We start from the raw sequence: 17,344 nt of genomic DNA, 5'->3' as shown, positions 1-17,344 counted from the left end.
TCTCCTGGTCCATACCCGAAATGATACGGGCAAGTCCACGCTGCAAATGACAATCACTGGATTACCTATGGTTTTGGCAATCATAGATGTGGCTCATGCCATGCGTGTAATGCAGCATTAGTTACAACATCTCTTTGCTACAAGGAAGTTAAGATCAACCTGAAACATCTCACAAACTGTAGAAGTAGTAATATAATTTATATACTCTTCTGTCCATGTGGACTTGCATACGTGGGAGAAACGGGACGAGAATTTCGGCTCAGGTTCAGTGAGCATAAGTTCGCGATAAGAACAAAGAAACTTGCTGCACCGATAGTACAGCATTTCCTAGAGAAACAACACTCAGAATCAGAGTTAAAATTGTGTATAATAGAAAAAGTTCAGAATAAAGCAGGACAGTCTACAGAACTCACGCGTAAAAGGCATGAGACTTTCTGGATTTTCCACCTAAACTGCATACGGAATGGACTCAATGAGGACATATCGTGGTTCATCACGAAATCATAAACTTGTTTTTTGATTGGTTATTCTGTGCATTTCTAATAAATTAATTGTAAGTACTACTTAATTACGGTGATTTTTTTAGTTCATTATAGGATAGAAAAGATGCTCATGTTCTCCGGGGTGGTAGACCGGAGAACATGTGACATGTATAGGACTTTGGATGCTCATGTTCTCAAGGGAGGAAGTCTGGACATATGATTTATACAGGACAACTCTCTTGTTAGCACAACATTATATCTTTTGTGGTGACAGGAAGAACTCAGGGCTCTGGGTCTTCTCTGTTATGTAACAATCAGATTTTACTTAGGCCAGAAAATAGAGTTAGTCATAATAATTCTTTAAAAATATTTAGAAACAATTGCATTATCTGGCAGGGTAGCCATTATTAGCTCCTTTCACATTTTGGTGATAAGCCAGCTCACCCCTTTGAATTTTTTATTCACATGTCCATTGACAATAGATAAAGTCTTAACATCTCTTTAATGCATTTAGAAATACTTGCATTACTTGGTAGGTGAGCCATCATCATTCTCATTATGGTGACGAGCCAGCTCACCAATCTGAATGTTCAAACTAATATGTTTGTTGCAATAAGTTCTCTCCTCAAAATATTTTAACTATTTGGTAGGAAATCTATTGTAAATTTTGGCGTAACAATGGCGGCATGTTTTCATGTCTTCATAAATTTGTAGACATTCAATTTGATATGTCTATTTCTTGCCTTTCACTACATCATTAAGCAGTATTCCTATGCTTCCTTCGAATAATTTTCCGCTTAGGAGCAATGGTGGCTCTGATGGTACTTCGGAATGGCTTAATTAATAATTTTGAATAGCGGGTTGTTTTGAATTATATTATTATTCCATCGCCTTAGCTCGATTGACGAATTCCATCATTCATATGCTCAAGATGGCGCCCTTCCTTTTTTAAACTCAGTCCCTTGTTTATCTCTAAGCCGGTTTAGGTTTCGTATCACTACAACATGGCGCCTAGTGCCTAGTACGACACAGTCCTGTTTTTATGAAAATTATCCTATATCGCGAGAACTCCTAGTGATTTCCTGCGCAATGTGGAACACGGGGCTATTTAAAACCCCGCCTAAAAGTGTCAGTTACTATTGAGAATTTCGTTCGGAATACGTGAGGGTCAGTATGCGGAGGAGTCTTAGCCGTTGACTTGAAGGTATGTAGGTTGAGAGACCGTTGCCGCATATAGGTTAGACATTGCAGCCTTTCTCGTTTTTTCAAAGGAAACACTGCAGTTTTTGCAGCGTAGTTAAAAAGGTGTTAGCTCCAATTCCCCTTGCTCAGCGTAGCTAAGTAGTTGTTTGTTTTGAATTCCTCATTAAGGTAGGTCCGTATACATTGGTAATTTCATATGTTTATCCTTATGGCGCTGTTATACTTTGCGTCTTGGGTAATATCCAAAGAACATATGGATTCTTTGCAATGCTCTTTGCTGAAACAATCACATATCAGAACTTTTCTTAGCTTGACAGTCATTTTTGGCATGGGAGATTGGGGACATCATAGGGCAATGATTGAATTCCGTTTTTTTGTTTTTTCCATGTAGGCCATATTATGGCTGTTACCTCTATATTTGACACTTTGAGAACTAGTGGGAGGGCAGTGTATATTAGATACGCGTTGTGCTTCATTATTTTAAATCCTTTATGAGTAGATGGGATTTACGTTGAGATCATCCCCACACATAACAGATGGAGATGAGCCATCTGTCCTTAGTTTTATGAAACTCGATTTCTATGGGGTCCTTTACATATATGTGCTTCCTGCAGATCAAGAGCACCGCGAGAATTATGCCAAATTGGACAATTTTGTTTAATGTGGTTAAATTACATTGGAAACTTAGAATTGTGAAATTAATCAAATGTTACTATTCTTCTTTAAGAGAATATTCACAAGTATTCAAGCCTACATGAAGCTTTGAAATAAGGCACGGCTTGAGGATTACGAATATTGGAAAGGGATCAGGAGGGAATTCTGTGTTCATACGTTTGGAAAAGATTTAATCCACCACTGAGCATTGTGAAGCTTTCAAAAAACCAGAAAAGGAATTGGCATATTCCGAACCATAGGGATCCTCCTCGGGTAAGGATACATAGGAATTCGTGTTATTTGTAAACGATGTATGTAATTCCATCTTTTAACAGCAATCCCTCATTATATTATCTTATTATTTAGATAGACGTATTCAAAAGAGGCCCCTTTGATTGAACATTGTGATGGACATTATCTTAAAATATCTGGCGAACAAATTCGGGCAAGCATATTCTACCATTTGATTTTGTGAGTAGTAACTAGGAGTTTGTGTTTACATAAGACAGTAAAACTGTATTTTTCTTTTGGGTACTATTGTTCGGTGACAGTGGGCACCGAGGTGTTGGGAGGTCTTTTGATCGACAGATGCACTGTATGCACATGATTGGCCCATTCTAGAATGTTGTTGTATAACTACAGTATTCACGATGGTGACCAAAAAATTTTTTTATATATATTTTTTTAGGTCCCTTGACTGCTATGTTATGGATGGAATTGAACTCTGTATAGGTCCTGATGAAGGTGGTCTAATCATCCTCTCACACCACCGAAACGCGCGTCGACCACTTACTGAGCTGTTTGCTCTGCTATACTACATCTGACTGGTTGCAAAAGTGTTAATTGTCATATATTATCGTGTCCTATGCACAGATGTTGATTGCATGAATTGTTGCGAGAGTATGTATGTTTTGAATGAATGTGGTATGTTTGTATTTATTTAAGCTACTCACAGGGACATTTTTCTATTTTGGATGTAATTGTGGATATGCAAATATGATGTCTTGTTAATAATTATGTTTTCCTTTTTGTATGGTGTATAAACTATGAGTATCTAGTTTGGCTAAAACAGTAATTAAAAAAGAGTTTTAAGAAAAATTTTAAAAAAAGAGATATGCATGAAAGACAAAATTATAATGCAATGAAAAAGAGCTTTTTGAAGAAAATGAAATTAATAAATTAATGAAATAATTCATGTCTCATGTCGCTATTGTGAATTAACAGATGAAGTTACATTGGTAATAATTACCTTTTTCTAAAAATGTTAAGGCTATGAGGGAATATATTTAGTTGCTTGTGATTTTCTCCCCTCTTTTCCCTAGCCATTTTTGCTACTGCATTGCAATGCCTCCATCATATGAAGGCTTAAGGCATTTTGAAAGAGCTATCCTCAGAGTATGTTGGCTTTATGGAAAGTTGCGCATTAGTGAGTCAAACCTCTTGAAGGATTCTGTGGTATGGTAAGCAGAGAGTTCAGTAACTGGTAAAGCAGTTGGGGGAGGGCTACCATTTTGCAAATGGTAGAGTGCCCCATAATGGATAGTGGTAGAGTTGTCCAAAATTCCTCTATTTAAGTGATCAAGTTGGGGTAGGATATTGCACGACCTGGTAAGGTGGGAGTCCATTGTAATGTACATTCCTAGATATTGGAAACCATCTTTCAGGGCCTGTTGGTCAGTCACCCAGTGAAGAGCAGTTGGGGGGCAGGCCATGGGATATATCGAGGATTTAGCCCTATTAATGGTAGGTCCGAAAAAATTTTGAAAAATGCAGAGAATCTAGAGGACTCAGCAACCGGAGACTTGGGGGTCATCCAGAAATATCAAGATGTTATACCGGGTTATTCTGTCAGAGATGCTAGGCACCCACTTCAGGCCATTTTCCGAAGGTGTCTACTTGCAATGGCAAAGCCTAAGGGTGACAGTGGCCAACCCTGTCTTTTTCTTCTATGTTTTGGGAATGGATCTGACACGAGCATCCCACCCTCACTCTATCCCCTAAGTATGCATATAATAGCCAGACTCAGGAAAGAAATTTAGGTCTGAAGTTCAATGTTTGTAGTAGGCAAAACAGATGGGAGTGAATCAAAGGCTTTATGAAGGTCTGCTAGGAGGAGCTCATATGTTTCTGGTATGCAATTTGCCAATGCCAAGGCATTATAGATGCATCAAATATTGTGTCACGTGGCTCGGTGGGGATAAAGCCAGACTGATCTGGGTGAATCAATGTAGGCAGCAGCCACATCTGCCTATTTTCTAAGACTTTAGCATATACTTTCACTTCTATGTTTGAAAGAGAAATGGGGCTGTAAGAGGAGCAGCGATTAGACAGGAGTCCAGGCTTGCATATGACCACAATCTCTGCTAATTGCATGCCGGGGGGAGAATGCCTGTCTCTTGAGCTTTTGAAAAAATCCTGTATAATGGTTCAAGAAGTAGGTTCTATATGTCTTAAAGTATTCCATCAAGAATCTATTGGTGCCAGGGGGATTACCATGTAGGAGCTGCGACAGGTCCTTCCCCACGTTCTTCCAGCATGAGGGTGCTCTCAAGCAAATCCCGGTCAGTGTTGTTCAGGGGACATTTAGGTGGATCTTTTATAATGTCTTGGAGGGCAGTTGGGTCAACTCTTATGGTTGGGTGTAGAGATCAGTGTAATAAGAGGCAAACTGTCACGTGTCGGTGGCTTCCCCAGTGTGTCTGGTACCTCAGTCATCTGTTCTATGGGCAATAAGTGTCCAGTGCGTCGTGTTAGCACAGAGTCAATGTAGGGTCCTACTTGTTTTGTTTTACCATTAGTACATGCAGGTTTGTGTGGTGATCGACGCCATCCTTGCTTCAGTGAGGAACAACTATTTTAGGACTGTCTAATTATGTAGTTTTTTTTGGGAGACTGATATCTGTTACAGTCTGCCTCTAGTTCAAGGATGGGGGTCTTGAGGTCAGTTACTTTGTGTTTTTGCCTGTCAGGCTCATCAGGGGCCAAACTATAAATGCTGCTCCACCAGAGAGCAGTCCAACAAGCCTCTGTCATGGATTTGGGTGCTGATAAGTTTATAATACACAGATTTAGGTAGAAGGGAGTAGTCAAGCCGAGAGAACACTCTATGTGCCCTAAAATAATCTATGTGTCCCTTTTTGTGTGGGTGGAAAGCCCTCCATCCAACTTCTAGACCCATCGCTTCTGTGAATTTTGCCAATGTTGGAGGTTCCCGACTATCTCTTTCAGTTTGAGTGGACTTCTTTTGTTCCTAGTTCATTATTCCATTGAAGTGTCTCCTGAGTACCCAGGGCCCAAGCAGGAACTGTGCTGACTATGCACTTCGTATGTTAAGGAAGTCAAGTGTAAGTGGTGGGGAAGTGTGTGCACTGGCAGCTGCAATTGGATGACCATAAAGGATGCCAGACAGTGCCACATATCAACCCTTATTGTTGTGCAATGTTTTCATGACTGTCACCATTAATTGATAGAAAGGCCATCCGATAATCCCTAACAAAGCCTGCATGAAACACCTGAGAGTAGCCCACTCAGGTCAACCGAGCATCTGGTGCCTTCCAAGTTTCTTGAAGAAGGCGTATATCTGATTTGTAACACTTAGCTTCCTTCAGCACTGCTTCCCTCTTGACAGAGTCCAGAATATAATTAACATTCCATGTCAAGAGACATACAGTGCCTCCAGCGTTATGTTGTTTGGATCAATCATGTGGACATGTGCATGTTTGTGCAGAGTGTCAGAGAGGAAGATGTGCAGTGTCTAGGTGTAGCTGTGGGAACATGGAATGGCATCTAGCCAGTATGTTCACATGTTGCGAGAAAAAAACTGTACATATAAACACAAGTCATGAACCCCCACACACCCCCACCCCATACCTTGAGGACATGAAGTATCTGTCATGGAATAAACTAGGAAGTGCTGCCAACCGGGCGACAATACCCCAACTTCATTCCTATTTACAATATCTATTACCATTACCCAAAATGTAACCCTGCAATGAAAAGAAGAAACTGAGTACATGGACGGGTTGTAGAGTGGCTCTCTGCTGCATTATCAAAATCAGTCTATCCAGAGGGGGATCCATGAGGTAAGGAGGGGTATTGTGCCCCCTCTGCTCTTTGAGGCGATGGAGGATGTCTATCGGGGGTTCAGAATTCATGTATTTCAAACGTCAAGGTCTGGAATTGGCAGCATAGCCCTCTGGGAGGGAAAGCACTGCAGTGTGTGGTAAGATTGTCATGGTAATCGTGCCCATCCTTGGTGCTTTACAAGGCCCTCTAGGTGTGTGGACGAGTGTTGTACCTTCCACAGAAGATCATGTCTCTCTCCCAGCCACTTCCAGGCAGCCTCTGGGGTATTAAAGTAGAAAGTCTTGTTTTAGTATATGACCTTTAATCACAGTGAGAAGAGTAGCATATATTATGTGGAGGCCTGTCAGTTTTTCTTTGACTTCCAGAAAGTTGCGACTCCTGTGTTGAGCTTTCAGTGTATTGTCCGGGAAGACCTTCACCTTAGCTGCATTACAAAGCGAGCCATCTTCTTTCCGAGAGGCTTAAAGGATGATATCGCAGTCAGCGAAATTAAAGATGTGACCGATAATGGGGTGCAGAGGAGCCCCTGAAGGCAGTTTTGGCACAGTGGACCTATGCTTGTCATGCTCCATAACAAGACAAGCAGATAGTTCCTCTTTCAGGAGCCAGAATTGCAGCCAGGTCATCATGATTCACAAACCGGGTGGGGGATGTTCCTTATGCCCCCTTCAGGACTCCCAAAATTCCTGTGTTGTTTCTGCGGGATCATCCTTCAGTATCCTCCGCCCAAACTTTGAGGTGATTTCATGGTACGCTTAGTTTACAGATTACTGTAATAGTTTTGGGATCCAATAGTGCATATTCCTATATCAGCATATACATTTATCACTTTGATCATGTGTATTAATCTATTTTCTCCACATAGTCCTCCTGATTATTTATTTTTAAATTTTCATAGCAAATTCTTGGACCTATAGGTAATGAGACCACACCAATCACAACATGTGCTTTTCAACTTACAAAATTGGGTATAATTAAAAAACACAAATAGTCATATTTGACTTTTAGGCATGTTCACAGTAAAAATTTATTAAATACGTGCTGGTGGCATAAATGCTAAATGATCAATGTGTGCTGCAGAGTGGCTTCACAGAACCCACTTATGGTATTTTCAACCCTTAGCAGCCGAGCATACAAACAGCTTTTTAGCACTGCAAGTCCAGCTGCAATGCAAACATGAAAACGTTTTGATATGTTTACATCTTTCTCTAACATAAAAGATAAGTGGCCTCTAAAGTGTGCTTTGAAGCCCCAGTGTCCAGTTACATAATGTTCAGAAGTAAAACATGTGAGCTGTGCTAAACTTGAATGTTTCCTTTGACAAAGCTGTCACTGTGCACTAAGCAGCATCTTTGTGAATATTGAACAAATGGAAGAGCTTAGATTTATTGCACCTATGTCCCAAATATGATTTGTAGACAGGTTGTTGTTTCTTTTACTTCATAAATGTGGAGTTAACATTGCAATATAGCCTGGCTACAACACTCCTGCAGTGCGTTTATATCTGTCCCCACAAAACTCACATCTCTGCCCTCCATGGGTTTGATTTAAATTTGCAAAGGGGCTCTGCTAGAAAGCTAATGATCCAATTGCAAAAGAACGGATAGAGGGAAAATTGGCATCTTTTACCTCAAGGCAGGCTAGCATACCTCACACTGCTGGAATTGGCTGAGACAAGGCTAGAGGAATTCTGAAGAAGAGTACTTCTTTTTTTTATTAAATACTTTATTAAGTTTTTCAAACCAATCAAGAGACTGAGTTGTGTCAATGACATTTGGCAATCGGACAACATATTACACAGTTACAAAGTTTAGCACGTTGGTCATATCCAAAAAGCATCCCGTCATTGGTCTACTCCATCCACCGCCCCAATTCAAATGCCACAGTGTTGCACTGACTTGCGGTGAGCCCCCAATAGATTTATCTAGTTCTCCATCCCCATAGCAGCTGGCAATACCTCTGAGATTCCGAAAAGACCAGACCCAATCCCATTCCACTATTCTGCAGGACTGTTCATCTTCATCTCTCTATCAGGAGTGGCCATTTTTGCTGTTTCCCTGTCTCTGGCCACCATATAGGTTTTGTACAACAGCCAGAAGTTCTTAGGTCTGCTACATGGTGAGAGAAGCTCTCTGAAATTCTCAGTTTGCGTGCTGCAGTACATCATGTACCTCGACCACTGGGCAATCGTAGGGATCGGGCCAAGCGCTCAACCCATTGCCACCCTGCGCCTATCTACGGCCCCATTAGGAATCTGCTTGGAGTAGCCAAACAAGGCCAGCGCAGGCTCTGGGGAAAGTGTCAAATCAGTCACCTGTCCCAACTCCTTAAAGAATAAATTCCCCAAAAATTTGGATACCCCCTGACAGAGCCAGGCCAAGTGGAAAAAATCAGCCGGCTGTGAGCCGCAGCGCTCACAATCCGACCCATCCCACAGTCTGTATCTACATAATCTCTCTGGTGTGTAATAGACCCTATTTAGATACTTAAAGTGGATCAATCTGTGTCCACCATTTAAAGAAATGCACTTTGTGTTGTCACAACAGTATTTCCACATAGTATCATCTATATCCCTGCCCAGGTCTAGCTGCCAAGCCAGATGGGCTTTAGTGTATTGATTTTCCCAATAGCTCATGGACAGCTTTTATATTTTAGACACTATCCGAGTCGGCGATTCAGTTTTTATTACATAGGATAAGGAGGTCAGTTCCGGTGGTTCTGACAAGTCACTACCCCGGATACTCAGCAAGGCTTGTCGCGTTCTGTTGAACTGAAATTTAGTGAGGATGGTTACCCTGGAGTCTACGATCCCCATCTCCCCCCAGTTCCTTGCTGTGCTACCCTCAAACAGGCTCCCTATTGTCTGCACCCCTACTGAACTAAGGGCTTACGTCACTCCCTTATGTCTGCACGGGGGTAGCCAGTGACACCAATCCAGCGGTGTGAGCGGGGAGTACAAAATTGCACCCACCTGCAGGTTTAGGAGGTGGTGCGAGGCATGTTTTATAGCATTCACGGAGTCGAGTATTCCGTCCCACGATCCGCAGGCGTGAATATCATAGCTGTCAATGGGAGTGGAGACGCCACCACTTTCTCTATGAGAAGGTGAGGCGTGTCTGGGGAGCCGTGCATCCAGTTCGAAGTAAGAGCACTTTGTGCTGCTCTGTAATTTAAGTCCAGGTCAGGTGCGCCCAGCCCACCCATGTGAAATGGTAGTGTAAGTACATTCCATCGGACCCGAGCCTGTTTGCCAGCCCAGGCCAACTTGACCATTAACGTTGTAATCTGACGAAAAAAGGAGCAAGGGAGGATCAAGGGTATGTTGGTAAAAAGAAACAAAAGGGGGGGCAAGACAACTATTTTCATAATGGAAACTCTGCCTAGCAGAGAGAGTGGTAATCGGATCCATTTTTCCACCTCGTCCTCCAGTTTGCTAATCGCCACCCCATAGTTTTCCCTGAACACCACCTCAGAGTCCGTATGGATCTTGATAGTGAGATACCTCACTGAGTCCGTTGTCAACCTCAGCGGGTAGTCGTGCTCGAATGGGGCTGTTGCCGTAGTGAGGGGGAATATTATAGACTTTGGCCAATTAACACGGAGCACAGACACCGCTCCAAATCTCACTATTTCCCACAATATCGGGGAAAGGTTATGTTCAGGGTACCGCACGTCTAACAATGTATCACCCGCGTAGGTTGATACAATCAACTCGTAACCCGGAAATCGTATACCCCTATATCTGGGATTCACGTAATGCACAGGTTAACGGTTCTGCCACCAAAGCGTACAAAATCGGTAACAAAGGGCAACCTTGCCGCGTGCCTCTAGGAACTTGTATTGTATCTGTCACCAGGTTGCCTATCTTAACTCTAGCTGTGGGTGCGTTATAGAGTACCCCTATCAGCTGTAGGAAGACACTCCCCAACCCCATCCTCGTCAGGATGTGGTGCATGAAGGGCCATTCAACAGAGTAGAAGGCTTTCTCCATGTCGAGGAAAACTGCTACTGCCTGTACCTACGGTCGGGTGTGCTGTATCGCACCAAACATTGTTCTCAAATTGTAAGTTAAGTTTCTATTTGGAACAAAACCCACTTGCTCCGGCTAAACCAGCAGTTGAACCAGAGGGCCTAGCCAATTGGATAACATTTTCGCAAAGGTTTTTGTGTCCACATTAATCAACGAAAGAGGGCGATAAGATGTGCACTTGTCCGAGGGCTTGCCCGGCTTCAGTATAGCAACAATTATGGTCTCTCTCATCAAGGGAAGCATAGCCCCTGAAACGCACATTTCATCAAAGAGTGTAGCTAAATGCGGCACTAACAAGTCCTGGAACGCTTTGTAAAAAGTTACTGTGAGGCCGTCCACCCCTGGCGCACTTCCCGATTTCATACCCGACAATGCCGTGATGATTTCTTTGACCTCCAGAGGTCGCATGTGATATTCGCGATGTTTGTCCGTGAGCCAGGGCAGCTTTATATGTGTTAAGTAGTCTAAGATTTCTGCCTCAGCACCGCTACTGTGAGTGGTGTATAGCTCTGAGTGATATTGCCGAAATCTGCTTGCAATGGCAGTCTCTTCTGTCAGTATGTCTCCCTCAGGCGTTTTCACTTCAGCAACAATTGTTTTGTCCCTTCGCTTTTTGAGCAGTTGTGCCAATACAGCACCCAGTCGCTCACCCTCACCATACGTGCGAGCTCTGGCATATTTACCAAGGTGTTTTATTTCAGCTTTGGCAGCGTCATGATATTCTCCTAGTTGCAATTTGAACTCCTGCATGATATTATCATCAGGCCTTATCAGGAGTTGTGCTTCTAGTTTCGCGAGTGAATGCTCCAGGTCTGCTAGTCACTTACGTAGTGCTGTAAGTACTCCAAAGTGCTTAGTCATATTGATACCACAAATATATACTTTGAACACCTCCCAGGCCACTTGAAAACTGTCTACTGACCCTATGTTCTTGGCAAAGAACGTTTCAATCGATTCCGTCAGTTCCTCCTTAAAGACAGCATCTAGTAGGGAGTAAGGCGGGAATCTCCAGGTAAAAGGAGGGATAATTTTCTTTGTGGTTTCTAGTACTAATAGTATCGGGGAGTGATCCGAAAGCGTGCGTGGGAGTACCTCACAGGTACAGGGCCACTCTTGTAGCTGTCTGGCTGCAAACAAGTAGTCTATTCGAGTATGTAAGTCATGATACACTGAGTAATGTGTATACCTCCTTTGTCCGGATATCTCTGACACCAGTCATCATGCAAGTCAAACTGTACAATACCTTTTTAACGATGAGGGAAAGACCTGTGTGCACAGTGAGTTATTTTATAAGACTGAACATTAATTGAAGAGACTGACTAGAGACATCTTATCGTGAACAAGAGGTGAGAGGATTGTCTCAGGAGGGGGTGGTGAATGGAGGCAGGAGATATAGGCATTTTAATAATTATGATTATGTATGGTGGAACATCAGAAGTAGCCTAAATTTAGGTGAGTTAATTGAGGAAGTGAACCAGGAGCGTTGAAATTGGTATAAAGATATAATATCGACGGGAAAATATCGACTAGCATTAATATCGTGGTAAGAATATCGACTGTGAAAAATATCGTAATAGAAAATATCTTTGTAAAAAATATCGTTTCTTGAGAATGACAAAAATATCGTCAAGAAAAAATATCAAATATCGATGAACAGAATATCGTTGATCAAAATGTCGTTTCATATAATATCGACAGAAAAATATAAGTTGTTATAAAATTTATAAAAAAATATGTATTATGTTTTTAAAAAACTTACAAAACTCCTACTAGTAATAATATGTGTTAAAAAATATTTTCTACAAAAGAATTGTTAAAATTTTAGTAGCGGGTTATTGGTATTATAGGGGATAAGGGTGGGTAGTAATTTAAAATTTGGTTTTTACAAAATTTCTAAAATATAAAAATATTAGAAAATAATTAGGAAATCGAAATTTTAATTAGAAATTTCGATTTGTTCACGAAATTAAATTTGTAATTAAATTGTAAAATTCCCCAAAAATTTTTTAGGAGCGGGTTATTGGTATTATAGGGGATAAGGGTGGGTAGTAATTTAAAATTTGGTTTTTACAAAATTTCTAAAATATAAAAATATTAGAAAATAATTAAGAAATCTAAATTTAAATTAGAAATTTCGATTTGTTCACGAAATTAAATTTGTAATTAAATTTTAAAATTCCCCCCAAAAATTTTAGGAGCGGGTTATTGGTATTATAGGGGATAAGGGTGGGTAGTAATTTAAAATTTGGTTTTTACAAAATTTCTAAAATATAAAAATATTAGAAAATAATTAAGAAATCGAAATTTTAATTAGAAATTTCGAATTGTTCACCAAATTAAATTTGTAATTAAATTTTAAACTTCCCCAAAAAAAATTTAGGAGCGGGTTTTTGGTATTATAGGGGATTAGGGTGGGTAATAATTTAAAAATGTTGTGTTTTAAAAGTGTAGAAAATATTAATAAATTAGAAATTTATCATGAAATCAAAATTTAACTTCGAAATTTTAAATTTTACATGAAATTTATTTTTTAATATTAATACAAAATTAATATTGAATAAGCGTTATTTTGGTATTATAGGGTAATAGGGTATAACAAATAATTTAGATAGAAAGATTTATATTGTTTACTAACCTGCACATTTCCTGACTTATGTTGGATTGGAGTTAGAATAGTAATTTGTTATGGTTTACTATCCAGCACTTTCCCTGACTTATGTTATGTTTGGAGTTAGAATAGTAATTTATTATGGTTTACTATCCAGCACTCTCCCTGACTTATGTTATGTTTGGAGTTAGAATAGTAATTTTTTATGGTTTACTATCCAGCTCTTTCCCTGACTTATGTTGGATTGGAGTTAGAATAGTAATTTATTATGGTTTACTATCCAGCACTCTCCCTGACATGTTATGTTTGGAGTTAGAATAGTAATTTATTATGGTTTACTATCCAGCACTTTCCCTGACTTATGTTGGATTGGAGTTAGAATAGTAATTTATTATGGTTTACTATCCAGCACTTTCCCTGAGTTATGTTATGTTTGGAGTTAGAATAGTAATTTATTATGGTTTACTATCCAGCATTTTCCCTGACTTATGTTGGATTGGAGTTAGAATAGTAAATTATTATGGTTTACAATCCAGCACTTTCCCTGACTTATGTTGGATTGGAGTTAGATTAGTAAATTATTATGGTTTACAATCCAGCACTTTCCTTGACTTATGTTTTGTTTGGAGTTAGAATAGTTAATTATAATGGTTTACTATCCACCATTTACCCTGACTTACGTAGGATTGGAGTTAGAATAGTTAATTATTATGGTTTATTATCCAGCATTATCTATTTACTATTTTTAATAAGAATAATATATGTCATGTTGTAATATTCATTTCAACAATATAAATGAAAAACATTTTTATAACATTTTTACATACATATGACAAGTTTCTAAATTAAGAAATAACAATTTTTAGATCTTTTTTTTATTCATAGTTTAATTTGTTACTGCAAAGATTTTGAACATTTTATAAAACATTTAACATAATTTTTGTTAACAAATTATATTGCAGTTTTGTACATAAATACAGTTTCAATTATGCATACATTAGTATATTAAATTTTTATATTTTTTATAAAAATTGAATATATTACATATTTTTATGACATTGATTTTATCACGATATGTACATAACATAAATTTACATTTTTTAACATCTGAGAAAAATATTTAACAATGAAAAACATTTTTTAATATACAATAAACAATTAATATATAATTCTATTGAACATATTAATGTATATTTTACAATATTCATTTGTTTTTTAAGAATAAAAAGTACATTATTACTAAACATGGTAAATTTATATTTAAAGTATGGATTTAGCTATTAGGTCTAAGTATGCTAGACCTTCTATACTTGGGTACAGTCTAGTTTTTTGCTGGAGATATTCGTACATATTTAATGTTTGTTTACTTAGTTTAGGGCCAATTTTAGAAAGGGATTGCTCTATTCTGAGTTCTTGGTAGCTTTGTTCTTTTTTAATGCTTTGGATTAGTTTGTGAAGTGTTGGTTGACTTCTTCCTAAAGTGGCTTGGAAGGCATTATGCCATCCTTCAACTGCGTTGTTAGTTTTAGCTTTCTGTGCTATTGTACTAGCATACACATTCCACCATGGAATTTGAAATTTAGGTTGTCTACGGTGGCCTGAACGATGTAATCTTCCAACCCAGGTATCTTCAAAATAGTCCAAGAAGGGAGTTAGTATTTTCTCATTGGTGCGGTAGAAAGGGCTGTCAATTAATAAATTGTAGTAGTTAGCTACTTCTGTTGTTGGTACATATGCCAATGCAATCAACTTTTTTATTTGATAAGAAAAGTGACTGTTTGTACAATATTCAATGCTTAAGGTAGATTTTTGTAAGTGCCTCCATATACTTTGGTTGTAGTGATAATAACAACCTTGTATTGAGGTATGGGGATATATCTTAAGGATAGCTTGAATCATGGCTATTTCAAAGTCAATTATAATTCTTTGAGGATAGTAATTATCTGTTAATTCTTTGATCTTTGTTAAAAGTTCAACGTAGGTAGTATTTGTTTTGTTTGGCAGCAGAGTATAAATTAGAGGGATATTTGTATCTTGGTATTCCCCATGGATGGTGTAAAGTTGATAGAAAGGTTTGGGACAAACTTTAAAAGTCCCGTCCATCATCCATGTTTCACATGATTTAAGTTTTTGCAAATTACTATTAGTAGCAAAAAGTAAAACTCGTTTGTCATGACTCTGGTTGTCATACATTAGGAATTTATCCTCATTATGTGTAATGGTATATTCAGGATATATTTTTATATCCTTAAAACTTTCTGGCGTTGGTGGAGTTGGATCTGAAGCACGTTTAGTTTTTGAAATTAATCATTTTAAGTTGGGAATAGAAGGTAGCTGTCCTGTCACATGTTCTGGCACTTTGCTTAAAACATTTTTCAAAATACTAGTGCTTGTTTCTTGTGATCCTTTACTAGCATCTTTCAATGTTTCCAGTGCTCCTCTAACTTCCACTTCTGTTACATTTGGTGGGTGGTTATGCTCACGTACATTTACCACATTGTTATCAACAGTTGTTGCTCTACCATAGCATGCACTTGAGTAATATTTGCTACATTTTCAATGGGTCTTATTCGCTTTTACTCTTTCTTGGGTGTAGGTGTAACCCATGTAGTTCAGCATTAGTTTCCCTTTTTGCGAAGTAATGAAAGTAGCTCCAGTTGCCATGTCTAAGGTAGATCTGTGGAAAATATATATATGTAGTTTTAAGAACATTGAAGACGATTTACAGAGATGTGTATAAGAGCAGGAAAAAGCGTGAACATATACTTACTATGTGGCTTCACTGGTAATTCTTTTATTCTTATTTCTCTTTTTGAATTTTCTTATTTTTAAGTTCTGTAGTAGTGTTAAAGAATAATTGAAAGACATGATTTAGTGTTATAGGTGTTTGATTTTACTTTCAGAATTGTTATACATACAGTGACTATACTTACTTGATGTAGTAGAAGATGTTGGTAGTGTAGTTGTAGATAGGTAAATAATTTGTAGAGTCTGTGGAAAAAATAATCATTGTGTTACTTATAGTATTTGGATGATAGTAGTTGTTAACATATGAAGTAAATAGTACATTTACTTAGCAAGTTTAAATAATTTTTATCAGCTATCTAAGTAGACATGGATAAGGTAGTTTATAAATGTTTTTACATCTAATTTTTTGGTCGTTGTTGATAAGTTCAACATGTTTTGTTTTCACTCTAAAGAAGAACAGTTTTTAAATTAGGGAGTTTATCTACTTTTTGCTAAGTTCGAATGAAAAAAGCAATGGGATTTTACTTACTTGAAGTCTAGTGTGACGTTTTGTAGTTGTAGTCGTAGGTTTGTATTCTCTTCTCTCAGCAAGGTAACCATTTTTCTCCAGGTTTGTGCCAAAAATGGTAAATTACGTTAAGTGTATAATTGTTTTTATATTAGTGAGTTAATTAATGGTAGCTTTTGATTGGTTCAATTAGTGAAATTTCAAAATCATTGGTCGAGAACGTAATTTCGAATTAGAAAACCGTTATTTTCGTAAGAGTTTGTTGCATCACTATTTGTTTGTTAAAGTACATTGTAAAAAGTTTTATATGTGCTTTTTTGTTTTATATGTAAATAGTTTATATGTAGAAAATAATGAAATGTGTTTCACATTTAGGCCATCGGAGTGTATGATAGTATCAGTAAATGTAATTTTTTTTAACATATATTATATATTTTTATATTAATAAGTATTAGGAAAACTAAATAATTATATGTGTGAATAGTTTTGTAAAGTAAAATAGTAAAAACAAGTGAGTAAAATAAAAGAATCGTGCATATCGAGTTGGTAATAAAAAGACGATATTTTTTGTATATTTCTATAAGCAGATAGGTCGTCGATGTTAGTGTAGTCGATATAAATGTCTAAGGTAATGATATTTAAAATAAAGTCGATAATGTAGTAGTCGATATTTATGTTGTAGATATTAGTGTGAACGATATTAGGGTTGTCGATAAAAAAAATCGATATTTGTGTGAATTCTTGTTTAAGTATAGGATGACGATATTAATGTAAGCGATATTTTAGTGACAATATTTATTTCTGACGATATTTATGTTAACGATATTCCATCATGGAACCGTTGAAATTTAAGTAATATGGGCAGATTAAAATTTAGCCTCGTTTGTACATAATAAGTACCAGTGAAATATTCAATAGATGGGATAACATTGAAGAATGAAGGGATGAAGCCCATAATATAAATTCATCAGATTAAAGACTCAAGGTGAGATCATATAAGGAATATGATTAAATAGGATAACAGG

General features: G+C 37.9%; 1 protein-coding gene across 6 annotated transcripts in view; it reads left to right on the top strand.

Moving 5' to 3' along the window:
* Window positions 1-1,575: 1,575 nt before the first annotated feature.
* The window catches only part of LOC146833937 (uncharacterized), a 220,052-nt gene continuing 204,283 nt past the window's right edge, over window positions 1,576-17,344 (top strand). For 3 of the 6 annotated variants that reach the window (XM_085600107.1, XM_085600108.1, XM_085600106.1), the window contains exons 1-2: window positions 1,576-1,686; window positions 2,413-2,612. The gene's annotated coding sequence lies outside the window, so the exon portion shown is untranslated. Of the gene's footprint in view, window positions 1,687-2,412; window positions 2,613-2,705; window positions 2,811-3,027; window positions 3,490-17,344 lie in introns of those variants that run through there. The other 3 variants (XR_014960296.1, XR_014960297.1, XM_085600105.1) reach the window with 3 other exon arrangements.

Source organism: Triturus cristatus, chromosome 4_2, assembly GCF_964204655.1.
Source record: "Triturus cristatus chromosome 4_2, aTriCri1.1, whole genome shotgun sequence".
Classification (NCBI taxonomy): domain Eukaryota; kingdom Metazoa; phylum Chordata; class Amphibia; order Caudata; family Salamandridae; genus Triturus; species Triturus cristatus.
Note: the sequence above shows the minus strand (reverse complement) of the source record. Positions and strands in the feature narration are given on the sequence as shown.